This window comes from Lissotriton helveticus, chromosome 3_1 (assembly GCF_964261635.1).
Source record: "Lissotriton helveticus chromosome 3_1, aLisHel1.1, whole genome shotgun sequence".
NCBI lineage: Eukaryota > Metazoa > Chordata > Amphibia > Caudata > Salamandridae > Lissotriton > Lissotriton helveticus.
In genome coordinates, this window is record NC_136061.1 from 335474079 (window position 1) to 335488489 (window position 14411).

A 14411-nucleotide genomic window follows, 5' to 3' on the forward strand; every position below is an offset into this window, starting at 1 on the left:
ACCATCATTGGGTCTTGATGTACCCAGAGCCACTGCTTTGTTCACAGAGGTTCCGGCATTAAGGCTCAAAAAGAGATCATTTGCCACTTTGCTCCGATCATTACGAGAACACATTTTCAATATGTATTAGGCACAGATGCCCACAAACAACTTCCCTGCAGCAACCTCAAAATTTACAATACAACAGCAACAAAAAGGGTGATAGAGGATAATTTGCGCTGGGAAGAGATAGTTGTTAATTCAAACACAATATTTGGTAAGCTCAAAAAGGATCAGATTCTGGTCACCCCACCAGAGTCAAAAACCTGCGACACCAAGGGGCCACAGTTAAACCGTTATAACACATACAATAGATCCTGAGCTGAAAGAAATGAAGTCAATTCAAAATATCAAGTCCCAATGTTTTAGATGCTCTTCATTTTATTCTTCATAAGAAATTTTTCTTTCGTTCTTTGATAAAGTCCAATCTTCACACAATAGGAAGAAAAACAACCACTGCCAACACGTGTTTCGTCTAGGTCGTCAAGACCACTAGACTTCGTCAGGGCTGTAAATATTACAATAAACATAATCACAATCGCATTCCACTAAAATAATACTGTTATAAGATAAAAGCCTGTCCTATTTACAGTTTTATATACAAAGTGGCAACCATTCGAACAAATAGTTGAGCTGATATAAAGGTTGAAAAAAAGTTTGAGTAGTTTGCACTAAGAACTCATCCAAAGTTTAAGATGATGCATTATGATATACAGACAATAAAAAAATTATTGGTCCATCATATCTTAGAGGCATGAAATACTGTTCTGACTAATGATGACATTATACCAGAAAGAATTGTAGTTCATCTTCAAAATTCAAACCCCGCTCCACTGCATGAACCCGCATTATCCAACGAGCTTCCTGCTGTCTTAATCTGAGTTCGCGATTCCCACCCCTTATGTCCACTGCATGAACCCGCATTATCCAACGAGCTTCCTGCTGTCTTAATCTGAGTTCGCGATTCCCACCCCTTATGTCTATGGGCAACGTCTCTATGCCATGGAAGGACATAGTCAGATGTTCCGTTTGTGCCGGGCAGTCCATGGCATGTGCAGCTATCGGAACTCTGTTGTCCCTATTCTTAAGACCCCTGAAATGTTCGCTGACACGGTCTTTTAATTTTCTAATGGTACTCCCAATATAAACTTTACCACATTTGCAAAGTATAGCATATATAACATACGTGGTTGTACAGTCAATGTGGGTTTTAATATGGTAAGTACCTGAATCATTGTAGTTGAAATATTTTATCCCATGTAGTGACATTCTGCACATACTACAGTTCCCACATCTATAAGAGCCCTTATTGTAAGAATGTAGCCAGGGTGTTTTGCGAGTAATGGTTGGATAGCTGGGACTAATCATATTACCAATCGTAATGCCTCTCCGAAAAGTCATAGATGGATGTGGCAATATATGTTCTTTTAAGACGGGGTCTGCAGTTAGCATGAACCAGTATTTCTTTAAAATTCCATAGATGTTAGTGGACCATGGATTGTAACTAGTCACAAATCTCACTAATTTTCTGGTCACAGTATTTTTTGATCTCGTTTGAAGAGTTACATTACGTTTGAGTTTAATCGCCCTGTTTTTAGCTCTACTAATAACAGCCTTACTGTAACCCCTGGATAAAAATCTGTTTTCTATGTCATTAGCACATATAGTAAAGTCAGTGTCTTCACTACAGTTACTGCGAGCTCTGTTGAACTCGCCAAACGGAATTGAATTAACCTGTGACTTGGGATGTGCACTCCTTCCGTGTAACACAGCATTACACGAGGTCTCCTTTCTAAACAGTGTGCTACATAGTTTACCATTGTGTACATAGAATTTCAGGTCCAGAAAAGTTATTTCAGAGCGACTGTAGTTCATAGTAAAAGTCATATTGTACATATTGTTGTTCATGTACTCAAAAAAATTCAAAAGTTGGATTTCGGTACCTGTCCAAATAAACAAAAGATCATCTATGTACCTTCCATAGTAATTGATGCAATCGTGCCAATCAGCACCACCAGGGCCCCAGATGTGCTTCGCCTCCATCCACCCCATATAGAGGCAGGCAAAGGACGGCGCAAATCTGGAACCCATGGCTACTCCGCATTTCTGGCGGTACCAAGTATCTTTAAAAAGGAAAACATTATTTTCCAAAATGATTCTCGATATAGCTAAGAGCATGTTAGTATGGTCTAGTAGTTCGATCGGTCTTTTGAATAAAAAATATTTAATTTTCTAATGGTACTCCCAATATAAACTTTACCACATTTGCAAAGTATAGCATATATAACATACGTGGTTGTACAGTCAATGTGGGTTTTAATATGGTAAGTACCTGAATCATTGTAGTTGAAATATTTTATCCCATGTAGTGACATTCTGCACATACTACAGTTCCCACATCTATAAGAGCCCTTATTGTGAGAATGTAGCCAGGATGTTTTGCGAGTAATGGTTGGATAGCTGGGACTAATCATATTACCAATCGTAATGCCTCTCCGAAAAGTCATAGATGGATGTGGCAATATATGTTCTTTTAAGACAGGGTCTGCAGTTAGCATGAACCAGTATTTCTTTAAAATTCCATAGATGTTAGTGGACCATGGATTGTAACTAGTCACAAATCTCACTAATTTTCTGGTCACAGTATTTTTTGATCTCGTTTGAAGAGTTACATTACGTTTGAGTTTAATCGCCCTGTTTTTAGCTCTACTAATTACAGCCTCACTGTAACCCCTGGATAAAAATCTGTTTTCTATGTCATTAGCACATATAGTAAAGTCAGTGTCTTCACTACAGTTACGGCGAGCTCTGTAGAACTCGCCAAACGGAATTGAATTAACCTGTGACTTGGGATGTGCACTCCTTCCGTGTAACACAGCATTACACAAGGTCTCCTTTCTAAACAGTGTGCTACATAGTTTACCATTGTGTACATAGAATTTCAGGTCCAGAAAAGTTATTTCAGAGCGACTGTAGTTCATAGTAAAAGTCATATTGTACATATTGTTGTTCATGTACTCAAAAAAATTCAAAAGTTGGATTTCGGTACCTGTCCAAATAAACAAAAGATCATCTATGTACCTTCCATAGTAATTGATGCAATCGTGCCAATCAGCACCACCAGGGCCCCAGATGTGCTTCGCCTCCATCCACCCCATATAGAGGCAGGCAAAGGACGGCGCAAATCTGGAACCCATGGCTACTCCGCATTTCTGGCGGTACCAAGTATCTTTAAAAAGGAAAACATTATTTTCCAAAATGATTCTCGACATAGCTAAGAGCATGTTAGTATGGTCTAGTAGTTCGATCGGTCTTTTGAATAAAAAATATTCCAAACCTGAAATACCCTTATCATGTGTGATATTAGTGTACAGTTGTGATACATCCATAGTGACCATTATCATTTTCGGCTCCCAATTAAAGTCATTAAAAACGTTGAGTACGTCCTTGGTATCTTTAATATAAGAGGCAAGGCTGGTGACATAGGGTCGTAGGAAGATGTCTACAAATTCCGACAATTTCTCGGTGGGCCCCCCAATTCCAGACACTATAGGCCTTCCAGGTGGACAATTGCTGTCCTTATGAACCTTAGGTAAGGTATACAGGCATGGGAAGCGAGGACGGTCTACTAGTAGGTATTTGTACTCCTTATCTGAAAGGATAGTTTCTTGATGACAAGATTTCAAAAAATCATTAATTTTCGTTACTATTCCAAAAATGGGGTTGGAGGGTAGTTCATTATAACATGCTTGATTGTTAAGTTGACTCATTATTTCATTATCATAGTTAGTTTTGTGCATTATTACCACATTCCCTCCCTTGTCTGCTTCTTTAACGACAAGGGAGGGATCCGCTGCCAACGTTTTTAAAGCTGTTTTTTCACCCAATGTAAGATTACTCAGACGAGAAGAGGTTTTAGATGTTATAATCTTCTTTTCCAATAAATTCAATTCTTGCATTATGATTTTAAAAAATGCATCAATGTTGTTATTGCTGGCCAATCTGGGGGTCCATTTAGATTTACTTTTTAAACCACTATCCTCACTATAATTGGTGCAACAATCAAGTTCTTGCAATACCCGCTGTAATGTGATAGGATCGTTTTCATTCTCAGTAATGGACAGGAGTAGTCTTGTTGCTTCCACATCGTGAATGGTAACATCCCCCCACATATGCTTAGAAGATTGATTTATTTCCACACCAGTTGCTGCAAAGTATTTTTTAATCTTTAGTTGTCTTACAAATTTGTACATATCAATTTTCACATCAATTATATTACGGATACCAGTTGGACAAAAGTTCAACCCCTTCTTTAGTGCTGTTAAAGTATCTTGGGAAAAGTTTCTGTCCGTCAGATTCATTATCTGGATATCATTGGTGCAATCTACCTCCTAAATTCATCAGGTTAGAACGCCTGAAAAAGCAAGAAATAAGTAAATGGTGGGACGGAGCAACACTGAAGGAATACCAGAGGTTAGATAGAGTCCCACGGGGTTTGAGATCACAACTTTTTCCCACATATGACGATCTTGAGGAGGATCTCCTCCTCATTTGGGAAAAAGAACTCACTGGTAACTCTATGAGGCTGATGAACTTACTCATTGAAAACTGTGAGAGAAAGGTAACCAAAATTGCTCAGGAAGTTGATATCTTAGAAAAAGAAATAGCTGACTTACAAAAGGTGGAAGGTACAAAGAAAAATTATGACATCTTGAATGATATTTTAAATAAGTATGAAGATGATATCAAACAGAGGAAGGCACGGAAACTAAAACGGGATGAGCAAGATTATAATATGGGCAGGGTCTTTACCTTTGCCAAAAGATTTGATACCCTAATTATAAATGACACCCTCAATAAGAATAAAAATACTGTATCGACAAGCAGCTTAAATACTATATCCTCTAGTAGTGTTTCTGTTAGTGGGGATGAGGGGACCAGCAGTACTAATATAGTACAGGCCAATGGAGTACCGGCTCCTACATCTTCTTCCTCTTTTTTAAAGGAGGTCCAACGTATAAAAATTGGCAATTCGAGACAGCGGGACCTAAGGGGAGAAGGTACGGCAAGCCCAAGAGAGGTAAAAGGGGCGGCCGGAAACTCAGACGTAAGAACCCATTACCAGACCAGGTCATGGCAGGCCAACCAGAGGAGGTAGATTGCACCAATGATATCCAGATAATGAATCTGACGGACAGAAACTTTTCCCAAGATACTTTAACAGCACTAAAGAAGGGGTTGAACTTTTGTCCAACTGGTATCTGTAATATAATTGATGTGAAAATTGATATGTACAAATTTGTAAGACAACTAAAGATTAAAAAATACTTTGCAGCAACTGGTGTGGAAATAAATCAATCTTCTAAGCATATGTGGGGGGATGTTACCATTCACGATGTGGAAGCAACAAGACTACTCCTGTCCATTACTGAGAATGAAAACGATCCTATCACATTACAGCGGGTATTGCAAGTACTTGATTGTTGCACCAATTATAGTGAGGATAGTGGTTTAAAAAGTAAATCTAAATGGACCCCCAGATTGGCCAGCAATAACAACATTGATGCATTTTTTAAAATCATAATGCAAGAATTGAATTTATTGGAAAAGAAGATTATAACATCTAAAACCTCTTCTCGTCTGAGTAATCTTACATTGGGTGAAAAAACAGCTTTAAAAACGTTGGCAGCGGATCCCTCCCTTGTCGTTAAAGAAGCAGACAAGGGAGGGAATGTGGTAATAATGCACAAAACTAACTATGATAATGAAATAATGAGTCAACTTAACAATCAAGCATGTTATAATGAACTACCCTCCAACCCCATTTTTGGAATAGTAACGAAAATTAATGATTTTTTGAAATCTTGTCATCAAGAAACTATCCTTTCAGATAAGGAGTACAAATACCTACTAGTAGACCGTCCTCGCTTCCCATGCCTGTATACCTTACCTAAGGTTCATAAGAACAGCAATTGTCCACCTGGAAGGCCTATAGTGTCTGGAATTGGGGGGCCCACCGAGAAATTGTCGGAATTTGTAGACATCTTCCTACGACCCTATGTCACCAGCCTTGCCTCTTATATTAAAGATACCAAGGACGTACTCAACGTTTTTAATGACTTTAATTGGGAGCCGGAAATGATAATGGTCACTATGGATGTATCACAACTGTACACTAATATCACACATGATAAGGGTATTTCAGGTTTGGAATATTTTTTATTCAAAAGACCGATCGAACTACTAGACCATACTAACATGCTCTTAGCTATGTCGAGAATCATTTTGGAAAATAATGTTTTCCTTTTTAAAGATACTTGGTACCGCCAGAAATGCGGAGTAGCCATGGGTTCCAGATTTGCGCCGTCCTTTGCCTGCCTCTATATGGGGTGGATGGAGGCGAAGCACATCTGGGGCCCTGGTGGTGCTGATTGGCACGATTGCATCAATTACTATGGAAGGTACATAGATGATCTTTTGTTTATTTGGACAGGTACCGAAATCCAACTTTTGAATTTTTTTGAGTACATGAACAACAATATGTACAATATGACTTTTACTATGAACTACAGTCGCTCTGAAATAACTTTTCTGGACCTGAAATTCTATGTACACAATGGTAAACTATGTAGCACACTGTTTAGAAAGGAGACCTCGTGTAATGCTGTGTTACACGGAAGGAGTGCACATCCCAAGTCACAGGTTAATTCAATTCCGTTTGGCGAGTTCTACAGAGCTCGCCGTAACTGTAGTGAAGACACTGACTTTACTATATGTGCTAATGACATAGAAAACAGATTTTTATCCAGGGGTTACAGTAAGGCTGTAATTAGTAGAGCTAAAAACAGGGCGATTAAACTCAAACGTAATGTAACTCTTCAAACGAGATCAAAAAATACTGTGACCAGAAAATTTGTGAGATTTGTGACTAGTTACAATCCATGGTCCACTAACATCTATGGAATTTTAAAGAAATACTGGTTCATGCTAACTGCAGACCCCGTCTTAAAAGAACATATATTGCCACATCCATCTATGACTTTTCGGAGAGGCATTACGATTGGTAATATGATTAGTCCCAGCTATCCAACCATTACTCGCAAAACATCCTGGCTACATTCTCACAATAAGGGCTCTTATAGATGTGGGAACTGTAGTATGTGCAGAATGTCACTACATGGGATAAAATATTTCAACTACAATGATTCAGGTACTTACCATATTAAAACCCACATTGACTGTACAACCACGTATGTTATATATGCTATACTTTGCAAATGTGGTAAAGTTTATATTGGGAGTACCATTAGAAAATTAAAAGACCGTGTCAGCGAACATTTCAGGGGTCTTAAGAATAGGGACAACAGAGTTCCGATAGCTGCACATGCCATGGACTGCCCGGCACAAACGGAACATCTGACTATGTCCTTCCATGGCATAGAGACGTTGCCCATAGACATAAGGGGTGGGAATCGCGAACTCAGATTAAGACAGCAGGAAGCTCGTTGGATAATGCGGGTTCATGCAGTGGAGCGGGGTTTGAATTTTGAAGATGAACTACAATTCTTTCTGGTATAATGTCATCATTAGTCAGAACAGTATTTCATGCCTCTAAGATATGATGGATTTTTTATATTTTTATATACTGTCATCAGAATTTTTCTGTAACATGTACAGGTTGAATCATGTATGACTGTATAATTCATCTGGGTGTGCTTTTTCGTGGTTACCTAAAGCATGCTAGGTTTTGACTGTACTGTATTTGGAATACTGACCTTACTGTTTGTGATATATAATTTCTCTTATTTCTTTGACCTTCCAATTTTCCGAAAAGAATGCTACTAATATGGTTTTCGTTTCTCTTATTATTTTACATTTAGTACTTTTGTGTGACACTCTCCCATCTTATAGGATACTGTAATGGTTGGGGCGTTTTAGGATTTGTATGCACTAATAATACCTTTTTCTATGCTATACTAACATATTTCCCAAATATGGGCCTTAGTCCGGATCACCAGAGATATGCATATTCATCTTTGATGGATTAGGGGAATTTAAATAATGTTTCTAAATACCTCTTTTGACTTCTAAAAGATGGCGACCATGTAATAATGAGTACGATAGTCCTATCTCTATTTCCATCGCATGGAAACCCACACGCTAGGCGAAGAAAAGGAGCCAGACTAGATGGCGCGTGTGCTCAACGCCGGTATACGCTAAGGAACACACTCTTTGCTGTCAGGTCCCTGTACTCGGAGGTACGTTTTTCGGAGTTTTTTTTGGATATGAATACTGGATACCTACGGGCTTAGCATACTTGTAAAATATCACGCAACTAGTGAAGCAGCTTTGGTTTTTGGTTTGTGATCCGGGTATAACATTGGTTTAGCGTTTTCCTTTACTGACCGGTTAATGAACTACAATGAGGGTGTCTTTACTATGAGTTTAGATAAACGGTAATATACTATTGAGAGAAATAATTCTTTTTAATGTGCTTGACCAACCCAAACGCTAGAGAGATTGTGTATTATTGATATTACTTTTACTTGATTCGTAGGATACTTTTTGACACTTTTCATGGATTGGGTGTACACAGACTAATTACTGGAAGGATTGGACGTTTTTTCTTTGGATATGTACTTGGAGCAGGACGCTTTATGGAAACTAAGTGAGTGTACCATTAGTATGTCACTGTTTTGGATTGCTATGTAGGTTAGTCTGTATTTTGAGACTAAAGCAGGTAGAGAATATAGCTTGTGCGTGCTCACGACTTTCAATGTTGTTGCAGATTTTGAGCTAGAATAAAACATCTGTTTCTCACCTACATGACTGTCTCATGAGACATATTTGGTGAGCATATTTTGATTATTTTAACCGCATGTTGGTTGGCATGCCTCTATGGGCTCATAGATACGCTATTCACTGATTTGGGTGTGTATTGGGTCTATCCATCTAGACGAAAACTCGACTTTGGGCGTTTTTTGTGGTTACCATCACTTTTGGCCTATCTTTCTCTCCATATTCTTGTTAGCATCTTAAAGAATGTAAGAATTGAATTTTCACTGTATCTGTGCTATGGTGGACCAATAATTTTTTTATTGTCTGTATATCATAATGCATCATCTTAAACTTTGGATGAGTTCTTAGTGCAAACTACTCAAACTTTGTTTTCAACCTTTATATCAGCTCAACTATTTGTTTGAATGGTTGCCACTTTGTATATAAAACTGTAAATAGGACAGGCTTTTATCTTATAACAGTATTATTTTAGTGGAATGTGATTGTGATTATGTTTATTGTAATATTTACAGCCCTGACGAAGTCTAGTGGTCTTGACGACCTAGACGAAACACGTGTTGGCAGTGGTTGTTTTTCTTCGTATTGTGTAAAGACTGGACTTTATCAAAGAACGAAAGAAAAATTTCTTATGAAGAATAAAATGAAGAGCATCTAAAACATTGGGACTTGATATTTTGAATTGACTTCATTTCTTTCAGCTCAGGATCTATTGTATGTGTTATAACGGTTTAACTGTGGCCCCTTGGTGTCGCAGGTTTTTGACTCTGGTGGGGTGACCAGAATCTGATCCTTTTTGAGCTTACCAAATATTGTGTTTGAATTAACAACTATCTCTTCCCAGCGCAAATTATCCTCTATCACCCTTTTTGTTGCTGTTGTATTATAATTTAGCCACTATCCCAGCTGCACCCCAACCGGCTATTACGGATTTCTTAAAGATTAAGCATGGAATGGGGAGTCAAATCTCCTCAGAATCCTCGTATGAGCTAGACCCTGAGACACCTGATCAAATCTTAGCTGATGGTTTGGCACACCTCACCTCTGGGCATCTGGAAAATCAGGGGGAAAGTGAGATGGCAGACAAAGCTGTAAGCAATGATGGCCCAATGCTTTGTGCGACTAGCTCTCCTCCATTAGATGGAATAAGGGATCAGGGGAGTGCGGTCGGCACTCCGAGAGAGACGATTCAGGGAGGCATCGTAAAAAAAAAAACTGTATATGATTCTCAAACGATTGCCCTGTCTATTTTACTAGATGGTGCTTCTGGGGGCCAACCTCTATTATAGGCCTAGAAGTGTTATTAGCTGCTGACATTATATCCGATAAGAAAGATAATTTGTTTTCACATACTGAGGAATCACATTCAGGAGCTTCCTATTCTGGTCATAGTGATACTGAGGACAGTGAATCAACTTCAGGTTCTAGCACACTTGAAGCACCAAAGACTGCCCTTAAGAGCCTAAAGCACCAAAAGAACTCCAAAGGATCTAAGAGCCATACAGAGTCAGGAAAAAATAAGGGAAGACGCCTCCCTGGCTCTGGGCTAAAGTGGGATTATTCTCACACAAGGATATTGGGACCTGCAGATTTGGTGCCTGCACAGGCAGAAAGCTCCTTAGCAGGACAGCAAGCTGAAGAGTTAACTAATATAAACCCCGCTTTGAGCCTTATCCTAGAGTCAATTAAAGAGCACCATGCAGAGACTCAAGTGGATGGGAAAAGAGCAAGACAGGCTACAAAGAAACTGGAAGGAGCATTACGGAAAGTACGGACAGCCTGTGCTGAGACTGGTGAACGGCTGAATACCATGGAAGAGAGAACATCTGCAGTGGAAAATGAACTAATGGCTGTGAGTGAGCAGACAAAGTCCCATGAAGCTCAATTAACTGATGCTATGTAGAAACTTGAGGATCTGGAGAATTGTCAGAGAAGAAACAACCTCAGCTTCCTCTGGATCAGGGAAGACTTGGAAGGGGATGACATTCGATCTTTTATCCTGGACCTTCTTAAAGAAGCCTTTCCAGAGCTCACAGGGTGGGATTGGGGGCGTGAGATCCAGAGGGTACACCGTTTCCATTCACTTGCCACAAAATGCCTAGCAGAGATCTAAACCTGTAGAGGGCCATTCTAGTCTTTTTGGGTAATTTTATGCTAAGGCAGGCTATTTTCGAGAAAGCCCATTCTGAGGATAAAAGGCAATATGAGTCTCCTTTTTTTTGTCGGCCCTGATTTTTGCCATATAACGGTGGAACGTAGTCGGCGATTACGGCAGATAATTAAACCTTATCAAGAAGCTAGATTTGAGGCGTTTTTGATCACCCCAGCTAAGCTGAAAACAATTGTCAGAGGGTCTGTCAAGTTCTTTACCTCTGAAATACTAGCCAGAGAATATCTGGATCAGGCCCTGGCTGAGAAAAGGGGAAACATCCAAATTTCTGCCAGTTGAAGCTCCCTGATCCACTCTGTATTACACACTGTTCTTTACCCTTTAATGCTATCAGTCAATTTGAATAAAAGCAGACTTTTGCTGCAAATTACATACCAACTTTTCAATAGGGGGCCCCCCTCCCCAAAACCCCCAACACACTCTACCCCCTCCCCCCTACCCCTTATCAAGCAGCCAGACCCACCAGTTCTGTGTGATATAGATAGCAAGAAACACTGTAGTACCCACTCCTAAACCCCCCTTCATGCCCCCTCAATCCACTATGTGAAATTATGTAATTCAAAAACAAAGAGAACCGGCCAGGAAAAAAAACCACAAAATTGTTTTCCCATAATATATCAAAAAGTGAGCCGGTAAGAGAGAAGAGCAGAATATGGATAAGGTACACTTGTTGCAAAGTCGCAAAGGGTATCACCGCCCCCTTTTTCCAGAGAGACCCCACTGGAGATATCCCAATGGTATCCCACTTATCAAAGCCCTTGGTTCTCCAGAGGGAGCCCAATTGTTCCGTATCCCACAGTGGGGTGGCCAGTGTAATGGTGCCTGTCCATCCCATACTTCTGTGCACCTTGTGCCAAACTTGGACTGAGTGTTTTGTGGGGCCTGTCAGGTGGAATTTCGACAGCCTAGAATATAACACCCGTGTGTGATTACTTCCAGGCAAGAGCCATCTATCCATAGTGTACCCCAGGTCATTTGGATGTCGGTACACACAGTGTTTGATGGTGACCAACTTCACTGCCCAATAGTACTTTTTAATATTCGGTAGGCCAAATCCCTCCATCATACCAACTTTTAATCAGTTTTGGGAAAGCAATTCTTGGTGGACTGCTACCCCATAGCCAAGTTCTCTGCGCACTTTCTACCAATCTAAAGTGGGACGCTGGGACAAAAGGTGAGTTTTGGAGGACATACCGAAAACGTGGTAATGCCATCCTCTTAAAGAGTTCCGCCCTACCTAACAGCGACAGTAGAAGAGTCTTCCAGTTTTCCACATCATGTCTCAGTCGCTGTAACGGCGGCAACAAGTTGGATGCATAGTGTAATTTAGGGTTTAGGGTCTTTAGTGATGAACAGCCCAAGATATTTTAATCCATCCTTGGCGATCTCCACCTTGCAATCCTTGTGAATAGGGGGCGGGGCTCCACACAATACGAATAGGAGTGATTTTGACCAGTTAATGGTGTAAACTGAGTATGTACCAAAGTTAGTGAAAACGTTTGGTACCCTGTGCAGGGATCTCTCTGGAGAGGCCAGGTACAGCAAGATATAGTCAGCATAGAGTGAGATACAATCTTCCCACTCCTCTGTCCAGTGTAATCCCCGTATTATAAAATCTGTACAGATCTAGTGTGCTAATGGTTCCAACGTTAATTGAAATAAAAGCAGGGACAAGGGGCAACCCTGCCGGGTCCCTCTGTGGAGAGGGAACACAGACAAGTTTTTATTATTTACTTTAACTGTTGCAAGGGGGTCTGTATATAGAAGTCGCACCCTGCCGATAAATGCTGGGCCAAACCCAAGTGTCTCCAGCACTGTGAACAGATATGACCACTCTATGGTATCAAATACCATAGTGGCGTCCAGGGACACCACTACTGCATCCTCTCTTAGGGTGGCTAATCTCTGGTCGTGTGGAAGGGATCCTTTCTCAAGGCTTTCCTCATACATTCTCTTAAGGTGGGGTGCGAGTTTATCTGATCGAAGCTTATAAAGCTCAATCGGGAGACTATTCGGGCCCATCGCCTTCCCTGATTGGAGGGCAGGTATAGCGAGTGCTATTTCATCCGGTGTGAGATCCACATCTAATTGTGCTTTTTCGTTCTCTGTTAGCACAGGTAGATGCATTTCTTACAGTAATTCCCTCACCTCTTCGACCTGTCTGGTGGTCTTGGAAGTATAGATCTGTCCGTAATAGTGGGCAAATTAGTCCACAATATCTTGTGTGTCTATAAGACATTCGCCATCATCCGTTAGGAGCTCTGTAACCAGCCGATATGCCATTTCTATCATGTCTAGCCATGCCAACTGTTTCCCTGCCTTGTCTCCTAATTCATAGATGCGCCCTAATTTGTGGTTGGTCAATGTTTTCGCCCTGTCCCTCTCTTCGCTTCTATTCTCTTCTTTCTTTAGATTAAGAAGGTGAGTCTTGTCCCTGATGTCTGACTTAGTGAGTTTGCGTTCTCTTCCTCTAGCCTTAACAATCCTGCATTCTTTTCCTTTTCTGCCCCCTCTATCTGGGATATCGCATGACCTCGGATCACTGTTTTGAAGGCCTCCCAAAGAGTCTGCGCGGATGTGACCCGACCTACATTCTCATTAAAATAGTGTTCAAGTTCTTTAGTAATCTTTAGTTTGGTTTTTGGATTTCGGAGGTGCCAGGGGTTTATGGGTGCCACTCTAGTACAACTCCCACTTCTGACTTCCACCTACAAATATATGGGGGAGTGATCTGATATTCCCCTTGCTAGGTGCCGTATCTCCTTAACATTTCGTGCCCGATCCGCCGGCGTAAGGAGATAGTCTATCCGAGAAAGACTATAGTGCGCCCCCGAGTGAAACGTGAACTGTGCCTCAGCGGGATGATGGACCCTCCATATGTCTACCAGTCCCATTGCGTCTATGAAGTGTGGGAGTGTCTGCTGTGTGTGGGCTATATCCCTGGGTGGATAACGGTATTATCTTCCCCACATTACGGAGTTGAGATCTCCCCCAACAATCAGCTTATCATTGGGAAATGTTAGCATTACCTTCCCTAAGTCCTTGAACACTGCTTACTGCATCCGTGGTGGCGCGTACATTGATATCAGGGTCAGTACTTCCCCTTCCCAGAGTTCAGACACTGCTGCATATTTTCCCAGGTGGTCGGTGCATATGCGATCTATAGTCATGGGGAAGGAGCGTTTCTTTAGAATACCCACTCCTCTCGACCCTGTGGTACACCCTGAGTGTACCACCAGTTGGTAACCCCATCTGACTAAGGCTTTGCACATTTTTCCTATTAGGTGTGTTTCCTGAAGTAGCACCACCTCCGGGGAGTGGCGTTTAAAATTTATCACATAGTCTATTTATGTTCCAGGACGGGAGCCTAAATCCTTTCTCACTTGTAGTACCCATATTTTCGTAA